This window comes from Rhodamnia argentea, chromosome 1, assembly GCF_020921035.1.
Source record: "Rhodamnia argentea isolate NSW1041297 chromosome 1, ASM2092103v1, whole genome shotgun sequence".
Taxonomy (NCBI): domain Eukaryota; kingdom Viridiplantae; phylum Streptophyta; class Magnoliopsida; order Myrtales; family Myrtaceae; genus Rhodamnia; species Rhodamnia argentea.
This window is the reverse complement of record NC_063150.1, coordinates 36,488,968-36,508,564: the sequence shown is the minus strand read 5'-3', so window position 1 is coordinate 36,508,564 and position 19,597 is coordinate 36,488,968. Positions and strand designations below refer to the sequence as shown.

General features: G+C 41.0%; 1 protein-coding gene across 1 annotated transcript in view; it reads left to right on the top strand.

The window, feature by feature from the left end:
- The window catches only part of LOC115725972 (putative methyltransferase DDB_G0268948), a 31,163-nt gene extending 12,255 nt beyond the window's left edge, over window positions 1-18,908 (top strand). Inside the window, exon 4 of the mRNA XM_048281419.1 lies at window positions 18,867-18,908. The gene's annotated coding sequence lies outside the window, so the exon portion shown is untranslated. The remainder of the gene's footprint in view (window positions 1-18,866) is intronic.
- The last annotated feature ends 689 nt before the right edge of the window (window positions 18,909-19,597 follow it).

Sequence of the window (19,597 nt, the reverse complement as noted above, 5' to 3'; positions counted from 1 at the left end):
ACACTACAGGTGATCCATTGATTACCCCTTTTGAGCGGTGGTTTCATTTCTTTACCCCTGTCAAGAACCACCCCACATCGGGGTCCAGGCGAGTTAATTCCAGCGGTAACACGAGGTAAATGGTTAGAAATTTTCTTGTTCGGACTAACATTAATCTTCGGGTGTTTCTTTGCATTTTACTCGAATTTTAATTCAAGTGCCTTAGGATGATGAAGAGCATTCATTTCTCTATCCTATACACTTCATTCTTTGTATAGCCCACTTGAGCCTGCAAATTCATTTCTTAAACCCCCGTTGGTGATCATTTGCTCATTCCAAAGACGAAGATAGCATTTTCCCAAGGATTAGAATTGGAGATGGTCGGGTCAACGAGAGAATTCCCGAATGGACTCATTTCTTGTATGCTAGATTTTTTATGTTTACATAATTTTTCTTTGTAAATGTTTATGTTTGTTGTAATTCTGGTTCAAAATCATGGGATTGTAAAAAAAAGGGAGAGGCAAACTCAGCTTAAAGGAGAAGGGCCCGCTCTCGAAAAAAAAAAAAAAAAAAAAAAGCAAAATAAAGAGATGTCGAAGAGCTCTCAAAGAAAAAGGAAAAGAAATCTCTTCTCGAAAAAAAAGAAGAAAAAAAGAAAAATGAGAGTCGGGAGTAAGAAAAGCAAAGGCTGATCTCATATGAAAATTTCAAGCATAGGAAAAGCAAAGTGCCTACCAAAAGTAAGGCCAATGCACATTCATTTGTAAAGTACTTCTGAATTTTGAATGTACATTTTTGCATGTTAAGTTGTAAATTCCATGTACATGTTTGCATTATGTCTCTTGCAAATCCTTGACAGACACTTGTTGTGAAGAAGACTCCCCAAGAAATCGGTTTGCAAAGTGCAATTTTCAGTAGAAAACTACCATCCCTCATTCAATTCTTTAAGAAGACATTTCCGGAAGACCAAGATCGGTGACTAGTCAACGATGATCACCAACGTCAAGCCCCTTCTCATTTAATTTCCGAGCCGAAACGAGCCTTTTCGTTCCTCGGTCCCCAATCCTAGCCTACGTTATAACCCTCTAAAGTCTCTTCCGATTAGGGCACTTGAGTTAACGTAGAGTTAAATGATTTTAAGCATCACTCGAAGAAGTTCGAGCAATATTATTTCTCTCTCATTTTTGCGGGGCTCTTGACTTGTAAATTTGGAGCAGATGATGAAGAAATTCATTTCAAGAGCCTTGACTCAACTAGAGTCCCCTTTGTAAACCTTTGACCTAGCTCTCATTACGGTCCTAATCAAGACCTCCGGATCGGTTCGGTCGTATCAATTGCGAGATTACTTGGATCCTTATCGAATGCGATGATGGAAAGATTGAGTGATTTCTCTTGAATCCTGCAGACAGGATAAATAGCTTTTCTCGAGAGTGAGAGAAAGCCCTTTGGATCGAAGTCCCCCGTTCGAGCTCACATTCGAGGTATTCGTAATGTGAGAACCTCCCCTGGACAAAATTGGTAATGCAAAATTGACGAGAATGGTTATGCATGAACCATAGTATGAGTGATTGCATTATACTCATTGTTGAATATGTTTGTGTGTGTTACCTCTGACATTCTATGATAGGTAATACATTCCCGATGTTCGAGTTCCCTCCCAAGGTCTCGAAATTCATCCAAGGATTATTGAATGAGCAAGTTTTGCCGACAAATGCCTACCAGTGCGATACGAGGAATCCGTTTCGTTCCTTGATTAATCGTTTGGAGAACCCGGGTAAGTTTTCCGAACCCCTTTTCAAATTAACAACTCTTCCGATAATAGTTGTTATGATTCAATTCAGGCAATATGCCACTTTTGTACTTATCGATTCCATTCGATGGTGCTCCTATCAAATATTGTTCAATTCGGGCAATATGCCTCTTCCGTCAGGTCGTGAAGACATATGCACTGGCGATCTTGACATCTTATCAAATCATAACGACGTAGCTCTTATGATTTCGGTCTCGAATCACGAAGACGTATGCACCGGTGATCTTGACCTTTAGTCGGCTCATAATGATATAGCTCTTATGATTTTCGGCTCCTTTATCAAATCATGAAGACATAAGCACCCATGGTTTTGATCCAAACCAAATCATAATGACGTAGCTCTTATGATTTTGTTTCCCCTTTGTTGAATCGTGAAGACATATGCACCGGCGATTTCAACATTTAATCAACTCACAACGACGTAGCTCTTGTGAACTTGGTTCCACTTCTTTCGACTCACAACGACGTAGCTCTTGTGATCTCGAACGACACACATATTTTGCTCTGTCTCGCACCGGAAAGAAGCCTGCGGTAACGGATAAGGCACCGATACCTTAAAATCCTTGCATCTACAAAAAGAAACTTGGAAATTAAGAGAACCATTAGCTTACGAGAAATTTGGTAAAACAGGTATTCTTGTATGCGATCCATGTGCAGATTTCTCTAACATGAAAAAGGGAAATTATGACACATGTTATTTACAGTCTTGCATATCATGCATCACTTCATTACATAAAAAAATGGGATTAAAACTCCCGCCAAAAAGTTCATCCATAATTTGCACTGTCAAAATTTAGGATTCAATTCTGTCTTTGAGCGGAACCTCTACGAGCCTCCACTCAAAGAGGGGCAGCTGTTGACGCCTAAATTTTGACTAATCTATTTTTTGCATAAAAATTAGAACTAATTTTAGTTCTAAATAAAAATCATCTCACATATTTATTTTTAGCGTACATTGCATTGGCATATAATTGGGCAAGCGGAACACTTAATTTAGCATGCGTCTAGACTAGGCACGGGATGGAAAAATACACCGAGAAGATTTGAAACTTCGGGGACTGTATTGCAAATACTTGAAACTTCAGGGACTGCATTGCAAATACCAAAAGAAGATGGAGAAAGGAAGATGGTGAAGAGAAGATAATGAAAGGAAGATGGTGAAGAGAAGATAAAGAAGAGAAGATAATGAAAGGAAGATGGTGAAGGGAAGATGAAGAAGAGAAGATGAATATGAAGAAGGGAAGATGAAAATGGAAGGTGAAGAAATGAAGATGAAGAAGAGAAGATGAAAATGGAAAGTGAAGAAGTGAAGATGAAGAATGAAGGATGGAGAACTTTGCCTATAAAAGAGAGCTCTTGAGAAGAGTTTTAGGGGGGGAGTGGAAGAGAATTGAGAGAGTTTTTGAGAGGAATTTTTAGAGAGGAAAAAGAGAGTTATTGAGAAAAAATCAGAAGAGAAAATTCGAGAGTGAAGAAAAGAGTTTTAGTCGAGCATCATCTTCGATGAGTCCCGACACATATTTCGCCCCTCGCAACCCAACAACGCCATTGCTTGCCATTTTCGACGACAATCGCGTTCTTCCAACTCCGAGATCTTGAAGGGAACTATAACGTGTATGTGAGTAAGATTTTGTGTAATAGAAGGTAATCCTTTCCATCTCGATCTACAAAAATGTAATCGTTTGGTTTGAATATTTGTTTGTCTATTTTAGACATGTCACGTGTTCCAAAGTTTAACATTAGTACATGTTAATTTATTTTTGTAAATACTCGTGATTGGCTGCGTTTTCTTTCTTTCTAAATCATCCATGGTGTATATCGCACAAAGTTCAATGTTTTACATTCTCATAAAAAAGAAGAAAAAACCAAAAAATTACATCTTTGAATTTCAAGCAAAATCCATCAAAATTGCCAAATCAAATATTTTTCATGAAAATGGTACCGAAAGGGCGTTAGAGTAATCTAGCGTAACCAAGTCCCCGAATTCAAAATCTCCGGTTCGCGGAAATAAGATAGTTTTCTCCCGCTATTTTATTTAGGTTTCTAATCAACCTACCGAAAATGATTAGTGGCGACTCCAAATTCAAAACACATTGCATGTTAATTATTTGAATCTTAAGTTGCGATTTGGTATGGACTTGGGAGAGTCCGAGTTAGGTTAGTTAATTAATTAACCCGATAATCCATTAGCCCGAAACTTAACTTGTCTATTTTTTTTAGGTCGCGACAATTGCATTGGCATATAATTGGGCAAGCAGAACACTTAATTTAGCATGCGTCTAGACTAGGCACGGGATGGAAAAATACACCGAGAAGATTTGAAATTTCAGGGACCGTATTGCAAATACTTAAAACTTCGGGGACTGTATTGCAAATACTTGAAACTTCAGGGACTGCATTGTAAATACCAAAAGAAGATGGAGAAAGGAAGATGGTGAAGAGAAGATAATGAAAGGAAGATGGTGAAGAGAAGATAAAGAAGAGAAGATAATGAAAGGAAGATGGTGAAGGGAAGATGAAGAAGAGAAGATGAATATGAAGAAGGGAAGATGAAAATGGAAGGTGAAGAAATGAAGATGAAGAAGAGAAGATGAAAATGGAAGGTGAAGTAATGAAGATGAAGAATGAAGGATGGAGAACTTTGCCTATAAAAGAGGAGTAGAATTGAGAGAGTTTAGGAAGGGGGAGTGGAAGAGAATTGAGAGAGTATTGAGAGAGCTCTTGAGAAGAGTTTTAGAGGGGGGGAGTGTAAGAGAATTGAGAGAGAATTGAGAGAGTTTGGGGAAGTGGAAGAGAATTGAGAGAGTTTTGAGAGGAATTTTTAGAGAGGAAAAAGAGAGTTCTTGAGAAAAATCAGAAGAGAAAATTCGAGAGTGAAGAAAAGAGTTTTAGTCGAGCATCATCTTCGACGAGTCCCGACACATATTTCGCCTCTCGCCACCCAACAACGCCATTGCTTGCCATTTTCGACGACAGCCGCGTTCTTCCAGCTCCGAGATCTTGAAGGGAACTATAACGTGTATGTGAGTAAGATTTTGTGTAATAGAAGGTAATCCTTTCCATCTCGATCTACAAAAATATAATCGTTTGGTTTGAACATTTGTTTGTTTATTTTAGACATGCCACGTGTTTCAAATTTTAGCATTATTACATGTTAATTTATTTTTATAAATACTCGTGACTGGCTGCGTTTTCTTTCTTTCTAAATCATCCATGGTGTATATTGCACAAAGTTCATTGTTTTACATTCTCATAAAAAAGAAGATAAAAAACCAAAAAATTGCATATTTGAATTTCAAGTAAAATCCATCAAAATTGCCAAATCAAATATTTTTCATGAAAATGGTACCGAAAGGGCGTTAGAGAAATCTGACGTAACCAAATCCCCGAATTCAAAATCTCTGGTTCGTAGAAATAAGATAGTTTTCTCCCGCTATTTTATTTAGGTTTCTAATCGACCTACCGAAAATGATTAGTGGCGACTCCAAATTCAAATCACATTGCATGTTAATTATTCGAACCCTAAGTTGCGATTTGGTATGGACTTGGGAGAGTCCGAGTTAGGTTAGTTAATTAATTAACCTGATAATCCATTAGCTCGAAAATTAACCTGTTTATTTTTTTAGGTCGCGACAGCTTGGCGACTCATTTGGGGACCCAAAGAGGACTTAGGCCAGATAATTTCATGAAAAAGAAGTCACTTGATTTGGTAAACTTTGGTTGAATTCTCATTCTTAGGTGTTAAATGTTTTTGCAGATTGGGAGTTATAAGGGGAGGAGTGATCGGCTAACCCTTTGTTTTGCGGGCTTGGTGAATTGGAATTATGATTTAACTTTTGAATCATTGAAGCGGTGTTTGCCTTTAATTGTTGTGCATGATTTATCGTATTTGCACTACACTGCACACAACCCGTGACCGGACCTGGGTCACACTAATAGTTTTAAGATGGTATTTAGATGGTTCTTTAACCTTGGTGGTAAGGTTTCGCTAAAGGTTATCCCATCCGGATCCCGAAAATTTTTCCAAAAAATGGCTCAAGGGTCGTTCTCATACACGTGAGGCTACGATGCATGAGAATTGCCCTTGTCGACCGAACCAAGCCGAAGTGATTGGACCCGACTAGTCATGACTATTGTACGCGAGGTTGCGACTAGTTATGATGATTGCGCGCGAGGCTGCGACATGTCATTTCGTTCATCATTTCACTTTGCAAAAGCCTTTTGGATAGATAGAATAAGATTTAAACTCACAATTCATGCGCATGTCTTTGTGATTGGCATTTTCTTCGTATGAGAGGTAATTTCTTGTCTCTTGTACCCTGTTATCTCATTTTTATTTTGGGCCGGTCCATGGTTTAGGTTGATTGTTTAGAAGTTTCATTGTCTTATTTCCAATTTCGCACTTTGCTTCCGTAGCTTTTACAATTTCATCATTTGTCCTCAATTCTAATTTGGCTTATTCCTGTTGTGCGATTTTTACTAAATTCTACGATGGAGCTTTGAGTAAGTGCCAAACACGAAAGTGGTAGACCTATGTTTCAACTAATATCTTGCAGAATTTCAGAATTAAATTCATAATTTAAGATGGCCATTCGTTTTTTCAACAACATGCGGTTATAACAGTTTTCTGAACGTGATTTATTTGGAAAGACACATTAAACTGATTTGATCCGTGCATTTCTAGTCTGATTGGCCAACATAAAAGTTGTTCATCACCTTCTCAACTATAAGCTCGTAAAATTTGGACATGTTTTGAGCAACGTACGAATTAATACGAATTTTTTCGTAAAAGCGGACAAACTGAAAATTACATGTTTCAATCCTTTGGTCATAATCACTTTGTTCGTTTGAGTCTAGAGGGATGTCATGGGCCGGCTCGCTATTCTTGCTCCCTGTACTCATTTTGGGTTTGTTACTGCATACAGGTAATTTATCACGGATCCTCCACATATTACTCGATCGATCGCAAAGAGGATGGCCGACATCAACGCTACCGTCGGTGCTGCCCTAGACGAGAAACTTGGCTCCTTGACTGAGCGCTTTGAAGGGATGATGTCCCGAAAGATGGAAGAAATGATGGCCGCCTTCACCGCCAAACTTCAATCATCCGCCGCCAGCCCGCCGCTTCCTGCTCTAATTCCTCCTACGGACAACTCCGGTAAAGCCACGGAAACTGCTCCCTATCAAACAATGCCGCTAGAAGATATGATCACCACGGGTGTGATCTCAAGCATACCGCCCGTAGTCCCAATCCCCCAAGCCAGCCACGTGGCCCCCGGATTGAATGGTGATACGGCCAAGCTGTTGGCCCAAATGGAACAGAGGATCCGAGAGGTCGAGGGGACTCACAACATACCCCGGATTGACTTGTCTGTCTTTTCAAAGGTCACAATGCCGGAGAAGTTCAAGATGCCCGACTTTGAGAAGTATGATGGAACTTCCAACCCGGTTCAGCACGTCCGGATGTACCAGGCAAGAATGAACAAGTATGCGATCAACAGCCCCCTAATGGTCCAGACTTTCCAGGCTAGTTTAAAAGAAGCTGCCATGAGATGGTATACGGACTACGAGATCTACCGGATGGATGATTGGGAGAAGGCAGCTAATGCTTTCATCAAACATTTTAGCTTTAACTTGGACGTGCTCACCACCGGAGAAGATCTTGAACAGCTTGAGATGAAAAGAGGAGAAACAATCAAGCAAGATGCTACCAGGTGGAGGAACGTGGCATCTCGGCTGAAACCAGTCCCTCCCGAAAGGGAGCTCATGAAATTGTTTGTTTCCACTCTGCCGCAAGTTATGAGAACCCGAATTTTGGGATCCGTTGCCACGTCATTCAGCCATCTCATCGCAATGGCTGAAGAAATCGAGAACGGTATGAAGAAAGGTTGGTACGGTAATATCGCCACGACAACTAAGAGGTTTGCGGTAAGGAAAGTGGAAGACGAGAGATGCTAAATTCTTGTCCTACCATGAGTATCTGGATGAACTGGTGGAAGAATTTGAGGATATCTCATTTGAGTATCCGTCCCGGACTCATAATCGATTCGGCGATGCATTGGCTACCTTGTCTTCAATATTACAAGTCGCCAATGGACTTGAGGTTGACCCAACCAAGATCGAGGTGTTAAAAAAGAGGGCATATTGTATGGCCGTAATCGATGAACCCGATGGTAAGCCGTGGTGCCATGACATCAAGACTTATATTCGAAGCGGGGAGTTCCCTCAAAAAGTACCGTATCTGACCAAAAGTACATAAGGAAGATGGCCTCGAAGTTCTTCTTGAACGGAGAGAATTTGTACAAGCGGTCATTCGATTTTGTCCTGCTAAGATGCGTTGACTCAACCGAAGCGATTCGTCTGATGATGGAAGTACGTAAAGGGATCCGTGGTCCACACATGAACGGCCACTTGTTAGGCGAGAAGATTATGAGATTGGGTTATTATTGGCTCACGCTCGAAAGAGATTGTATTCAGCATGTCCGGAGCTGTCACAAATGTCAGATTCATGGTGACAAGATTAGTGTCCCGCCGAACGAGTTGCATCGATTATCCGAACCATGGCCGTTTTCTATGTGGGGCATTGATGTTATCGGCCCTATCAACCCTAAAGCATCCAATGACCATCGATTCATCTTGGTGGCGATTGACTATTTCTCCAAATGGATCGAAGCCGCATCCTATTTAGCGGTCACGGCACGAAATATCGTGAAATTTATCCGCCGAGATATCATTGCTCGATACGGTTCACCTGAAGCCATAATCACCGATAATGGCTCGAACTTAAACAACAAGCTAATGGACGAATTGTTTAGGGAATTCAAGATCAAGCATCCGAACTCTTCCCCATATCGTCCTCGGATGAATGGAGCAGTAGAAGCCGCCAATAAGAACATCAAGAAAATCTTAGCGAAGACGGCTGAAAATTATCGCGATTGGCATGAGAGGTTGCCATTTGCACTTATGGCGTATCGGACCTCGATCCGGACATCTACCTGGGCAACCCCGTATTCTCTTGTATATGGAATGGAGGCTGTTCTACCGGTTGAAGTGGAAATTCCTTCCTTACGTATCTTGTCTCAAGCTATCTTGACGGAAGCTGAATGGATCCAGCGGAGGGCGAGCCAATTAAATCCGATCGATGAAAAGAGACTTAAGGTTATATGTCATGGCCAGTGTTATTAGCAGAGGGTTGCTAATTCATTCAACAAAAAAGTTCGGCCTCGATATTTTCAGATCAATGACCTGGTCTTGAGAAAATTATTGCCAATAGTCCCACTCCTAGAAGGGAAATTCGCTCCAAACTATGGTGGTCCATATATAGTAAAGAAGGTGCTCCCTGGTGGTGCTTTGATTATGGCCGAGATGGATGGTCATGTCCTTACCAACCCAGTCGATTCTGACTACGTAAAGAAATATTATACTTGATTCACTCTGATGTTGTCATCATCAAGTTATAATATTAAGACAGATTCACGAGTTGTTCACATTCGGGCATTCGTTTGTTTCCTCACTACTAATCATTGCTGAGAGATTGTTTCAAATGGGGGGTCTCTCTGGCCCAATTGAATTGGCCATCAGGAGTGTGAGATTTACATATCCACAAAGTAAATGGGTTATCTTGCAAAAAAATATGACGACCAAGATAAAATCACTCGGCATATGGAAGATCGAATAATGCGAAAGCGAAATGCAAATGAGTAAAAACTTGCATTTATTTCATCCATCGGAGAGCCTTACAAACAGATCATCGGGGTGGGAACGTAAAGCCACACTGAGCCCTAATGAGCATCACAAAGGAGTTTAACTAACTCTCCATACGATTGATGCTCCGCCTATCTTGATCGCTTCGAGAATCGAGATCCGCCAGCTTAAAGAGGAGGAGCTCACATTTCTCTTTAAGCTTGGCTACCTTGTCCTCGTGATACTCGACAGCAAATTCCAAGTCATGGATCAGCATTCTCCCGCGGGCTATATCCAGGGGTCGATCGTCCAGCCTTTCTTCCAGCCATGTGCATTGGAATTTCAAAACAATATTGAGCGGATCGCGCTGAAAGATGGTCTGGGACATGGCCAAACGTTCCACCAAGTTCCCCCTCTCACGAATCAGCGGTGAGACTTGATCATTACCGTAGTCAAGGGCCTTCTTATAATTGTCGGCTACAAGACCGGCCAACATCAAGTTGTCCGACCGATCTTGATAGCGAGCTCTCACAAGATGAGCCAAGGTAACATCTTGATGAGCAAGATGGTAAGCCTCCGGGAAGTTAGTGAAGAGAGTAGGAAAGATCTTGTATTCCTCTTCTAACTTGGTGCCTTCAATAGAAGCAGTGTCCATATCCGTAAACATAAGAAGGATTTCAGCTTCGGTCTCCGGGTGGTTGGCTATATAAGAGTAGCCCTGGCCTAGGAGATTGTAAAGTTTCTCCCATTTGGCCAAAACTTCGGCCGAGAAGACGTGTGCGGGGAAGGAGGCCATTGTTGTTGAAGCAACCGAAAAAGAATGGATGCGAAAGAGTGCTTAGAAGATTGGAGATGAAGATATGAAAGCGATAATCGCCTCGGCGTTAAATCCTAATTTAAAGGGCAGAAAAAGTCATAGCAATAATTATTGTGGAGGCCGAATTAATTATCCGGGTAAAACTACGGACGTTTCGTCCGTGAATCACGGATCTACCATCTCGAGGCTCACGAATTCGAAAAAATTGCGAAATGACTTAAAGGTTCCGCCATATTAAAAGAGGGACAAGCATCTGCGAGAAAAGATTTGAGGGTCCCATCATGTCAGAAGGAAATGAAGAAGACAGAGCGGGAAACACGAAATCTTGGGAGAAGCACCGGCTTGGTGGTTTTCATCCACGTTAAAAGGGAGGCTTTGGAACATACATGTTTACTCAAAAGAATTTGGAGAGAGTAAGCATACAGCGGAGAGTAGAGTGAACAAAAGGCGGTAAGAGGTATTTCAATCCAACATGTTTAGAGGCTACCAGCACTTACTAGGGGCAACCAACCTAGACATCCCCGAGAGCGAACTGCTGGATTTCGAGGCCAAATCCGGCACCGAAGCGATAAAACCCAACTCCCTTGGCGGTGAAATTCAAGATCTCGACCGCAACAACAATGGCAACAACAGCCGCGATCAACCCCGGGAAAGATTTGAAGAGGGAAATAACTGCATCTTCCGTAGGAGGGAGCGAAAAGATTTAAAGAGGGAAATAACTGTCTCGACCATAGGAGGGAGCAAAAAGATTTGAGGAGGGAAATGACTGCCTTGTTCGTAGAGAAAGCGAAAAGATTTGAGGGCTCCTCCATATCAGAAAAGAAAAAGATGACAGATTGAGTGAGAGATAAGAGTTATTACGAAATGGATCCAAGGCACCAAGACCGGAAAGGAGAGAAAAAGCTGTCCTCTTTCGTAGGGAAAGCGAGAACCTATATGCGAGACTAATAGATCGAAAAAAAGTTTATAAAGAACATGAAGTCTCCATGCACCTAATGACCTCCAGAACTCGTCACGAAAGGCCATCGTTGCTTTTGTGATTTTCAAGTCCAAAAACATCTAAAGCCCGGTCTGCGGTCGAAATACCCATTTCGGTCTACATATGGAAGGTTTTAAAAGAAGTACACGTTCATTCCAGGCGGAAATATGGGAAGCTTCCTATCCCGAAGATCTGCGAGTCATGGCCATTGATGGCAACCCCGTTTCCCTCTCGGTCCTCGTTGCTATGCTGAAAAAGTGCATGTACAAGGTTTCAGCTTATGCGAAAGCAACGGAAGCCTTACAAGTGCTGAGGCAGTACAAATATGATTTTGACATCGTCGTCACAGCCATGGTAGGAATCGACATGGACGGTCTCAATCTCTTAAAGATCATTGATTCCGAGTTGAATATACGGGTCATCGTAACATCAGCAAGTGATGATCAGCAGTTCATAACGAGGGCCATATTGCATGGTGCTCGATACATCCTAGAGAAGCCGGTCTGCGTTCGAGTGCTCCAAAACATTTGGCAGCATGCTGTAAGGAAGCAATTACTCGAACAAAAAAACTATGGCCAAGGCGACGACAACGATTTTGTCGAAAAGAAAAGGCTCCTTTGGTCCACCGAGCTTCATTCTATATTCGTTGAGGCGATTCGACGGTTAGGAATCAATTCAGCACGACCAATGGCTGTACTCAAAATAATGAATATAGACGGACTCATCATGCAAAGTGTCACGAATCACCTTAAAAGGTTTAGAGGTAAGCTGAGGAAGCACGATGCGGCTTGGAATCAAGGCGACCGGACCAAAGTTGATTGGAAGATCAATACCGGGAAAACCTACCGAGCAAAAGGTACCCGGCCACTTCCCAATCAAGAATACAGGCCATACCAACCTTCCGCTGGTGGTTCTAGCAGCAGACCGGTTGATCATCCCTACAAGTTCCCGAGCAACGGCGGAAGCTCAAGCTCAAGGAGTCGAGGCGCTCACGGCGAAAACAAAGTGGGAAATCCGTCGCCGGTGTTAGCAAGTAACAATGCCCAATTCGAGTATCAATTGCTCGAAAAATCAGAAGATTACTTTGATGATGAGCTCACCACCTTGATCGGCCGGTTCGGAGTCGAAGGACCTCCCGAGTTATGATCCGAAACAAGTGATTATGGATCCTCAAACAACGATCGTTGGTGTATGATCCAAGACAAAATCGATCGATCATTGGAATGGCCAGCAAAAGAGGTGGAACCAATCTTGCATGAATACTCCTTTAATTCCATGTATAGTTCCCCTGCGTGGGATATTTTTTTTTTACTTTCTAGCTGTTTAGAATTTGCCTAGAGTTAAAGGGCGAATTTTCTCCTCCCTTATCAAATGCGTGAGTTCCTTGTTAAGCTAGGCCTGTAGCAAATCAATTTGTGGACGACGCCCCCGAACGCCCGTAAAGAGAGATTCCGAATAGCCTTACTTGGGAGAATACGAGTAAAAGGCCAAGCGGGCTCAAAGATGGGTAACTCAGTATCGTCCCAATTGGCTCTCGGTCATTTCAAACTCTAAATTATGCTTATTTTATTCTCGACAGGGGATTGCCAACTTTTTTGAGAACAATATAACAAAAAGCGAACCAACCGTGGACGCCAACATCACCACAGCCTAGTGGTTGGGGGAATGACAGTGGTCCGAGGCGTTCCAGGTTCGATCCCGGGATTTGACATCAATGTACAAAGATTAATAAAAACCTTTTTGCTTCGCGATTCAATGCCGATTGAAGCTTAGCCCATATGGTTACAAAACCGGAGAGATAACATCCCGGACATACAATCCGATCCAGATGAGTTGATCTTTTCAATTCAAAGTTTGCAAGGAATACGTACAAGGGTAAAGCGGTATCGTTTCAACTCGTTTAGAACATGAGAACGTACATTGATGCTTTCCCTTTTGATTTTTACGGGGGTCACTGCCTTTCTAGATAGGGAAGTATCCATTCTCCCCGAAAAATTAATGAAATAAGAAATTCCTGGAGCTTTTGACAATCTCATGTCTCGAACCGGATAATGAAGTTTTGCAACTCATTTGCATGAGCGAGGGCAACTCCCAATCCACGCCCCTAAGAAGTTTCTTATGTGCTTGCGAATTCTGTTCACCAAGATAAAAAGTTGATGCATTTTATATGCTAAAAAACACTCATACATTGCATAGTTTGCGCATAACTGTTCCTCATGTTTAATTTACCAACTCTGAATAAGGCACATGAACTACATAAGATACATCGAATGTATGGAATGGGGCAGGGCGGGATGATGAAAGGCAATCCTTTCCCAAACACGTCCCATTTTTTCAGGAGAGTTGAACGGTGGCTAAGTTCCGCATTTCACAAGGTAAAAGGTTTTCTCGCAAAAGGTACGATAGCCGAAATGACAGAGGCATTCAGTTCTCTATCCCAAACACTACAGGTGATCCATTGATTACCCCTTTTGAGCGGTGGTTTCATTTCTTTACCCCCTGTCAAGAACCACCCCATATCGGGTCCCGGACGGGTTAATTCTAGCAGCAACACGAGGTAAATGGTTAGAAATTTTCTTGCTCGGACTAACATTAATCTTCGGGTGTTTCTTTGCATTTATACTCGAACTTTAATTCAAGTGCTTTAGGATGATGAAGAGCATTCACTTCTCTATCCTATACACTTCATTCTTTGCATAGCCCACTTGAGCCTGCAAATTCATTTCTTAAACCCCCGTTGGTGATCATTTGCTCATTCCAAAGACGAAGATAGCATTTTCCCAAGGATTAGAATTGGAGATGGTTGGGTCAACAGAGAATTCCCGAATGGACTCATTTCTTGTATGCTAGATTTTTTATGTTTACATAATTTTTCTTTGTAAATGTTTATGTTTGTTGTAATTCTCGGTTCAAAATCATGGGATTGTAAAAAAAAAAGAGAGGCAAACTCAACTTAAAGGAGAAGGGCCCGCTCTCGAAAAAAAAACAAAAAAAAAAGCAAAATAAAGAGATGTTGAAGAGCTCTCAAAGAAAAAGGAAAAGAAATCTCTTCTCGAAAAAAGAAGAAAAAAAGAAAAATGAGAGTCGGGAGTAAGAAAAGCAAAGGTCGATCTCATTCGAAAATTTCAAGCATAGGAAAAGCAAAGTGCATACCAAAAAGTAAGGCCAATGCACATTCATTTGTAAAGTACTTCTGAATTTTGAATGTACATTTTTGCATGTTAAGTTGTAAATTCCATGTACATGTTTGCATTGTGTCTCTTGCAAATCCTTGACAGACACTTGTTGTGAAAGAAGACTCCCCAAGAAATCAGGTTTGCAAAGTGCAATTTTCAAAGTAGAAAACTACCATCCCTCATTCAATGATGGTATTCTTTCTAAAGACATTTCCAGAAGACCAAGATCGGTGACTAGTCGACGATGATCACCAACGTCAAGCCCCTTCTCATTTAATTTCGAGCCAAAACGAGCCTTTTCGTTCCTCGGGTCCCCAATCCCGGCCTACGTTATAACCCTCCAAAGTCTCTTCGATTAGGGCACTTGAGTTAACGTAGAGTTAAATGATTTTAAGCATCACTCGAAGAGGTTCGAGCAAGATTATTTCTCTCTCATTTTTGCGGGGTTCTTGACTTGTAAACCCAGGAGCGAGATAACGAAGAAATTCATTTCAGCAGCCTTGACTCAACTAGAGTCCCCTTTGTAAACCTTTGACCTAGCCCTCATTACGGTCCTAATCAAGACCTCCGAGATCGGCTCGGTCGTATCAATTGCGAGATTACTTGGATCCTTATCGAATGCGATGATGGAAAGATTGAGTGATTTCTCTTGAATCCTGCAGACAGGGATAAATAGCTTTTCTCGAGAGTGAGAGAAAGCCCTTTCGGACCGAAAGTCCCCCATTCAACTCACATTCGAGGTATTCGTAATGTGAGAACCTCCCTGGACAAAATTGGTAATGCGAACTTGACGAAATGGTTATGCATGAACCATAGTATAAGTGATTGCATTATACTCATTGTTGAATATGTTTGTGTGTGTTACCTCTGACATTCTATGATAGGTAATACATTTCCGATGTTCGAGTTCCCTCCCAAGGTCTCGAAATTCATCCAAGGATTATTGAATGAGCAAGTTTTGCTGGCAAATGCCTACCAGTACGATACTGAGAATCTGTTTCGTTCCTTGATTAATCGTTTGGAGAACCCGGGTAAGTTTTCCGAACCCCTTTTCAAATTAACAACTCTTCTGATGATAGTTATTATGATTCAATTCGGGCAATATGCCTCTTTTGTACTTATCGATTCCATTCGATGGTGCTCCTATCAAATATTGTTCAATTCGGGCAATATGCCTCTTACGTTAGGTCGTGAAGACATATGCACTGGCGATCTTGACATCTTATCAAATCATAACGACGTAGCTCTTATGATTCCGGTCTCGAATCACGAAGACGTATGCACTGGTGATCTTGACCTTTAGTCGGCTCATAATGACATAGCTCTTATGATTTTCGGCTCCTTTATCAAATCATGAAAACATAAGCACCCATGGTTTTGATCCAAACCAAATCATAATGACGTAGCTCTTATGATTTTGTTTCCCCTTTGTCAAATCGTGAAGACATATGCACTGGCGATTTCAACATTTAATCAACTCACAACGACGTAGCTCTTGTGAACTTGATTTCACTTCTTTCGACTCACAACGACGTAGCTCTTGTGATCTCGAACGACACACATATTTTGCGCTGTCTCGCACCGGAAAGAAGCCTGCGGTAACGGATAAGGCACCGATACCTTAAAATCCTTGCATCCGCAAAAAGAAGCTTGGAAATTAAGAGAACCATTTAGCTTACGAGAAATTTGATAAAACAGGTATTCTTGTATGCGATCCATGTGCGAGTTTCTCTAACATGGAAAAGAGGAATTATGACACATGTTATTTACAGTCTTGCATATCATGCATCACTTCATTACATTAAAAAAAATGGGATTAAAACTCCCGCCAAAAAGTTCATCCATAATTTGCACTATCAAAATTTAGGATTCAATTTTGTCTTTGAGCGGAACCTCTACGAGCCTCCACTCAAAGAGGGGCAGCTGTTGACGCCTAAATTTTGACTAATCTATTTTTTGCATAAAAATTATAAAAAATCATCTCACATATTTATTTTTAGCGTACATTGCATTGGCATATAATTGGGCAAGCAGAACACTTAATTTAGCATGCGTCTAGACTAGGCACGGGATGGAAAAATACACCGAGAAGATTTGAAATTTCAGGGACCGTATTGCAAATACTTAAAACTTCAGGGGACTCAGTATTGCAAATACTTGAAACTTCGGGGATCGCATTGCAAATACCAAAAGAAGATGGAGAAAGGAAGATGGTGAAGAGAAGATAATGAAAGGAAGATGGTGAAGAGAAGATAAAGAAGAGAAGATAATGAAAGGAAGATGGTGAAGGGAAGATGAAGAAGAGAAGATGAATATGAAGAAGGGAAGATGAAAATGGAAGGTGAAGAAATGAAGATGAAGAAGAGAAGATGAAAATGGAAGGTGAAGAAATGAAGATGAAGAATGAAGGATGGAGAACTTTGCCTATAAAAGAGGAGTAGAATTGAGAGAGTTTAGGAAGGGGGAGTGGAAGAGAATTGAGAGAGTATTGAGAGAGCTCTTGAGAAGAGTTTTAGAGGGGGGGAGTGTAAGAGAATTGAGAGAGAATTGAGAGAGTTTGGGGAAGTGGAAGAGAATTGAGAGAGTTTTGAGAGAGTTTTTGAGAGGAATTTTTAGAGAGGAAAAAGAGAGTTCTTGAGAAAAATCAGAAGAGAAAATTCGAGAGTGAAGAAAAGAGTTTTAGTCGAGCATCATCTTCGACGAGTCCCGACACATATTTCGCCTCTCGCCACCCAACAACGCCATTGCTTGCCATTTTCGACGACAACCGCGTTCTTCCAACTCCGAGATCTTGAAGGGAACTATAACGTGTATGTGAGTAAGATTTTGTGTAATAGAAGGTAATCCTTTCCATCTCGATCTACAAAAATATAATCGTTTGGTTTGAACATTTGTTTGTTTATTTTAGACATGCCACGTGTTTCAAATTTTAGCATTATTACATGTTAATTTATTTTTATAAATACTCGTGGATGGCTGCGTTTTCTTTCTTTCTAAATCATACATGGTGTATATTGCACAAAGTTCATTGTTTTACATTCTCATAAAAAAGAAGATAAAAAACCAAAAAATTGCATCTTTGAATTTCAAGTAAAATCCATCAAAATTGCCAAATCAAATATTTTTCATGAAAATGGTACCGAAAGGGCGTTAGAGAAATCTGACGTAACCAAATCCCCGAATTCAAAATCTCCGGTTCGTAGAAATAAGATAGTTTTCTCCCGCTATTTTATTTAGGTTTCTAATCGACCTACCGAAAATGATTAGTGGCGACTCCAAATTCAAATCACATTGCATGTTAATTATTCGAACCCTAAGTTGCGATTTGGTATGGACTTGGGAGAGTCCGAGTTAGGTTAGTTAATTAATTAACCCGATAATCCATTAGCCCGAAAATTAACCTGTTTATTTTTTTAGGTCGCAACAATCGCAGATGTCATTTTAGGAATTAAAATTCGTAAAACATCCGAAGGATTATCTCTATCTCAATCCCATTACATTGAGAAGATTCTTGAAAAAGGCAAGAATCTAGGCATATCACCAAGAAGTATACCGATAGATGTTAATTTACATCTTTCAAAGAATACTGGTGTAAGTAAGGCTCAAAATGATTATGCTAGTATACTAGGCAGTTTAATATATGTCATGAACTGTACTAGACCGGATATCGCTTGTGCGGTAAGCAAGCTAAGCCGATTTACAATTAGTCCAAATGAAAATCATTGGAAAGCTATGAAACGTGTATTGGGCTACTTGAAGCATACTCAAAATTATGCTTTGCATTATACGGAATATCCAGCGGTACTTGAGGGATATTGTGATGCAAATTGGATAACCGGCACTAAAGACACAAAATCGAAAAGTGGATATGTATTCACACTTGGTGGGGGAGCAATGTCTTGGAAATCATCCAAACAAACTTGCATAACAAGATCTACAATGGAATCAGAGTTTATTGCTTTGGATAAGGCCGGTGAAGAAGCAGAGTGGCTTCGAAACTTCTTGGAAGATATTCCTAATTGGCCTAAACCGGTGACTACTGTATGCATACATTGTGACAGTCAAGCAGCAATAGGAAGGGCAAGGAATGTCATGTATAACGGTAAGTCTCGACACATACGTCGAAGACATGACACTGTAAGACAACTTCTTTCTAGTGGAATTATCACAATTGACTATGTGAAGTCAAAAGATAATGTTGCGGATCCACTAACAAAAGGCCTAACTAGAGAGATAGTTGTGAAAACATCGAAAGGAATGGGTTTAAGGCCTATAAATAAGTCCTCATAGCGGATACCCTTCCTTGTTGACCGGAGATCCCAAGATCTAGGTTCAAAGGGACAACCAAGTTATGAAGGCTGTGTAGAGTATTGTAATTTATTACTCATTCCTAGATGAAGACAGTACTAATATGTGAAGGTTAAGCGAAAAGCCTTTAATGATTCCGAATTGAGTATGTGATATACTATATGTTCGTAAATCACCTATGTGAGTGTGAAGTGAGGGCCGCTTCTGTGAGAATTGAAAAGGCCGAATTCTCTAAAACACTCATGAGACCAGGCAGTGTTCATGGCCAAAACGAACACAACGGTGAGAACTAACTTTGTTCGAGAGAAAGTTATGTGATTTTTATTATCTAGGCTTACACCAAAGGTCGACGGTTCAAAGACATCAAGTCTACTGATTGACCGAGTAAGTCCGATGGTTTCACTAGGGAAAGTTCAAAGTTTTAGACTACTTATCCCGATGTAACTATCTCTCAAGGAATAATCGCATATTGCATTTCATGCATATACGAAGAGTCGTGATGTCCGAATATCTCATTCATGTGGGGGATTGTTGGGGAATTTATCCCTCTAGAGTGAATGACAAGGAAATGTGGGAGTCCCACATAGGATGAGAGGTAGATGGGAGATGGGTTTATTAAGTGGAACCTCACAAATGGGTTTGGGCCCCAAGGGGCACCCCACTTTTGTGGAGGAGGGAGGACCTACGCAAATGGATTTCGGCCCACACACGCGCGCGCCGCCGCCGTCCGGCCGGTTCGGTTCGGTTCGGGCACAGGCGTCGGGGCTTCTTATAATCCATTTTTTATATTTTTATTTTTTGCCCATCAGTCTTTTATTTTTTGCCGAACAGACACATAGCTGAAA